The following is a 4,815-nucleotide window of genomic DNA, read 5'->3' as shown; positions in this document are numbered from 1 at the left end:
TCCTGATTTCCATTCTGATTAAAGAACTCTCCAGCAACTCCCCAATCAACTGTAAGAACTCTCCTGATATCCCGCAGAGTCTCCCAGTGGCCAATTGCTATGAAATACTAATAAGATGGCTTGGCATCCTTTAATTTACGAAAAACGTCCATTAGTCAATCGGGGAGCAAGTCCATTATCAGAAGGAAATTATTTTCTACTCTTCACATCTGCCATGCATCAGAACCAAACTCTACTGCTTTCACACCACACCCATCTCCCGGCGAGTGGCAGCAGGAAGCAGGATTCAGCATCGCTTACATATCCTCACGATCCTTGCACAACCTTTAGCATGTCTTGCCTGATGTTCACCTCCTCCTCAGTGGGGTCACCTCTTATGCCTTTGCCAGACACACCTCACCTGATTCAAATATCATCCCTCCCTACCGATTATGGGCAATTAAAGTGATCAGGAGATTGAACAAATTTTTGAGTTGACAAGGTTTAGAAAGGACAGCAGTGCCTGGAAGTGAATGGTAGTAATAATTTTAAAATACAATCACTTTGAGCCAAAATTGGCCATATTTTATAGAGTGCCTTTTTAAAGATATATTTTTAATTATTTATTTTCTTCCTCAGAAGCCTCTTTGGTGGAAAAAAATGATCCCACAATATTCTTCAGTGAAATTACCCCCCAAAGGCAATGAAAACAGCATCTCAAAGAGATGTCCACATCCTCTTGTTCTCTGCAGCACTAGCACAACTAGGATGTGAACCAGCTCATGCCAGCTGCAAATGGATGGGTTTCCCAAACTGTGGCACATATAGCTAATGGAATGCTATCTGGCTACAAACAAAAGCAATCCTGCCCTTCTGGCAATATGGGTGAACCCAGAGGACACTGCGCTATTAAATTAGTACAGCACAAATGCTGTATGAGCTCACTGATATGTGGAGTCTAGAAAATGTAGACTCCCGAAAGCAGAAAGTAGAACAATGTCTTCCAGAGATTGGGGACAACCAGTTTAGTTATAAGGTAGACAAGTTCTGGGGGTCTAATCCCATAGAGGAGGGACATGTTAATTTCATTATAATAATCATTACACAGTGTGTACACAAAATTATGAAATGAAAGAGATGGGGGAAAAGGAAGCCTCACTGATACTGCATGTGAAATCTATGTGAAAGGCAGTCAGTTAAAAATGGAAAACGATGGAACCTTTAAAGTGGCTCTGAAGGGCCTAACGTGAAGAGAGCAATAGAGAGGACAAAGAGATTGAGGGACCAAAGAAGTTTAAAGAGTTTGAAACAAACTGTACTCCCCCCTCACCTGAGTCTTGGATTTACAACTGCTTCCCATTCCTCTCCCCGCTGGTCCCTTCACAAGCTGCTCCTCTCCCACTCCTTCCCCAAGGAAGTTCTAACAAAGACTCACAGAGAGGGCAGCCTAAATACATACTGGGGAATGAGAACGCATCCTCAGCTGAAGGCTTCCTCATGAGCCAGGGCTTTGGCAGGTGGCCCACTGATGAGTTTTTCTTGGTCTTCCCCACCCCCTCCCACCAACACATACTGTTTCAGGTTCTTGAACAGGCAGCGAAATAATCCTCTTAACATGTGGAAACTCAGTGCCCACGTTTGTCAGAGGTTCAGCATCCCATAGTGGCAATAAAAAGCCATCCAAGGGAAAGGAAGGTACAGGTTACCAGCAAAAAATTTATCATCAACAGAAACTCTGAGCCCAGGTGTAAGGCTCTTGGATACAAGTCGGGTGATAAGACTCCTCTCCTCTGTGTTCGTCCTTTCTCCCTTCTTCACGTCACATAACTTGCCACTTCTTCTTCAGACCAGCTGGTTATTGGCTTTGCTCCCAACAGAATGGAGCCTGACATAAAATACTGAGTGTGTCTTGGACCTGGAGATGGGGCACAGCAGCTGGCTGGTCAGGTGGGCGTTTCCCAGGTAGATCAGATGATCATTGTTTACCACTGTGCCCCGCCTTTCCTCTCTCCCTATTAGACTTCTCAACTACAAATATACTAAATCATTTATTTACAATTATATTGTTTGTCTGGGGAGGAACTGTGTTCAGCTCTTGTGTTGCCAATGGCTATTCTCTAAGAATCTAGCGCCAGCCACACTCTTTTCCACCAATTGTGTTAGATGATGTTGGGGTGGGAAATCAATCAGAATTGAGCAGCTGCTGCTTCGATGACCTGGTCTTGCCTCTGGCCTGGAACCTCACCTCTTTTGCTGTCATGTTACACTCGATTCTCCATTCCTAGCCTCTTCACACTATGGAAAATTCCAGCTCTGCTTCAGCGCATCCGTCCCAGACATCCCATAATAACCAGGGTGATCTGTTAACAGAGGCCCCACATTATCTGTGTCAGTGGGAGCAAAAGGAGTTCCTTCCCTTAATTCTGGACTCACAGTAGGTGTTCCATCAATGGTTTTTGGATGGATTTGGGGAAATAATAGTTCTTAGTTTTGTTTAAAATAGTCAAATATTTCACTTTTAAAAAAAAATACTCTAACAGAAATTGCTGCCTAGACAAAACTAAAAATCACAAAAGTGAAATGTGTATGAAGGAATCTAACGTCATGTGCCAGGAAGCATTCAGATCCCCAAGCCTCCTATCTGGGGGGAGTTTGTCTTTTGTAAACATACCACCAAATGATAAGAAGAATCCACTCTGGGTCTGGGGTCTTAGTGAAAGCAAAAGCTAGATCTGCCTGCTGCAACTGATCCTGCAAGGCATGGACCCTGTGTTCACCTAGATCACAGACTCTTCTAGTGGAAGTATGAAAGTATAGCATCTAAGGTGACACATTAGAGCAGTTATCAACCTCCTCAGTGCTGCGACTCCTCAGCAGTTCCTTATGTTGTGGTGGCCCTCAGCCAGAAAATTATTTTTGTTGCTACTTCATATCTGTAATTTTGCTACTATGTTGAACTGTAATGGAAATATCTGCTATGCAGGATGGTCTTAGGCAACCCCTTGTGAAAGGGTCTTCAGCCCCCAAAGAGGTCTCGACCCACAGGTTGAGAACCACTGCATTAGAAGATGAGACTGTGTCACTCCAAGGAAGGTCATATAGGCTGATGACCCCTCAGTCTGGAGAGAGAATTGTAAAGACAAACCTCAACAGGCCACCACGAAATTCTGCCACATCATTTCAAAGTGAAGTAAGCAAGCCTGTCACTAAGATAACCCCAGTTGTGATGTTAGATTGTTCTATATTTGGTGGGACTGCCCCCACCGGAAAGCACTGGAACACTGACTTCCCAGTAATACTTTTGTTTACATTTTTCTTCTTTTAGATTCATTTTTATTTTGAATGTATGAATGTTTTGCCTGCATTCATGCACACGCGCGCGCGCACACACACACACACACACACACACACACACACACACGGTCCACATTCAAATGTGTTGTGCCCAGAAGAGGGTGTGAGATCCGATGGAACTGGAGTTACAGATGGGAAACAAACCTGGGTCCCCTGGGAGAGCAACAAGTGCGATCACCAGCTCTCTACCCCGTTTGAATTTTTCTTAGGAAAATGATAAACATCTCCACACCAGGGAAGACAATATTATATTTTTATAACTGTACGATAACCTGGCTCCAAGCTTTAAAACAGCTTTATAACTCAGCCCCCCCTTGTAGCATCAAGTCTTTTGAGGGTGTGCGCTAGGGTATTTAAAAGCAAATCAATGATTTCACATCATTTCACCCATTAATACTTTGACACCCATAATAAAAATCTCCAGGCTAATCCACCATTTTGCAATCTACAGAACTAGTGAACGCATCAAGCAGACACTAAGGCATGGCTTCTCTTGCCCCAGTTTCCAACCCTTAGCTAGAATGAGAAGCTGTTCATTAAAATAACTGTTGGTATAGAGGCAGAGTGAGTATCCCTGAGCAGGAGCAGGTTTCTGAAGTGGTGCCCAGTAATTCAGATGGTACGCTGCCCAGGCATCTCTGTTAGCTGTGAGAATTCCGACTTCCCTAAAATTACAGCAAGTCATTCTACCTATACCTCAGCTAGCACTGCAGCCAGAGATGGGAGTCCTTCACCTCCTTGCTCGCTTTATGTATGGGCGTATACATCTTTGCATGTACCTGTCCACACCAACACACAGGCATCCAGATAGACCTTTTCTTTCTAACGTGGAATAAGTCAGGAAGTATGGGAAAGTTTTGTGGTTGTTTGACTTAACATCTCATTTCTGACCCAAGAACAGGTTGCAGAAGAAGTCTTGATCAAATTACTCAAGGCCACTTCTTTGTGCTTCTGAATCTGGTGCTATTACAGAGTCACTACACCTATGTTTTATTTTTGTAAGATCTCCTACCCCCACTTTAGTTTAGACTGGTTTTCTCTCTCTCTCTCTCTCTCTCTCTCTCTCTCTCTCTCTCTCTCTCTCTCTCTCTCTCTCTGATTTATTTATTTATTTATCCTGCATACAGTGTTCTGCCTGTGTGTCTGCCTGATTGAACTCAGGTCCCCTGAAAGAGCAGCCAGTGCTCTGAACCACTGAGCCATCTCTCCAGCCCCTGGGTTTGTTTTTCAAGAAATTATCTCATATAGAGCAGCCAGCCTGGCCTTCATCCTCTAGGAAGCTGAGACTGGCCCTGAGCTCTTGACCCTCCTGTCCCTTTCCTAAAGTGCTGAGATTGCAGGCATGCACCACCACACTTAGATTAGAAAGCATTTTATGAGCGGTTGGAGGTGGTGATAAAGAAGAATTAACACCTCTCCACAGGGTTACTCACCAGAAACTCTGAAAATTCCGACATGGTCCAAAGTGGTGTTCTCTAAAGA

This window comes from Alexandromys fortis, unplaced genomic scaffold (assembly GCF_014885135.2).
Source record: "Alexandromys fortis isolate MF-2015 unplaced genomic scaffold, M_Fortis_MF-2015_v1.1 scaffold_57, whole genome shotgun sequence".
Classification (NCBI taxonomy): Eukaryota; Metazoa; Chordata; class Mammalia; order Rodentia; family Cricetidae; genus Alexandromys; species Alexandromys fortis.
This window is presented reverse-complemented; position numbering follows the sequence as displayed.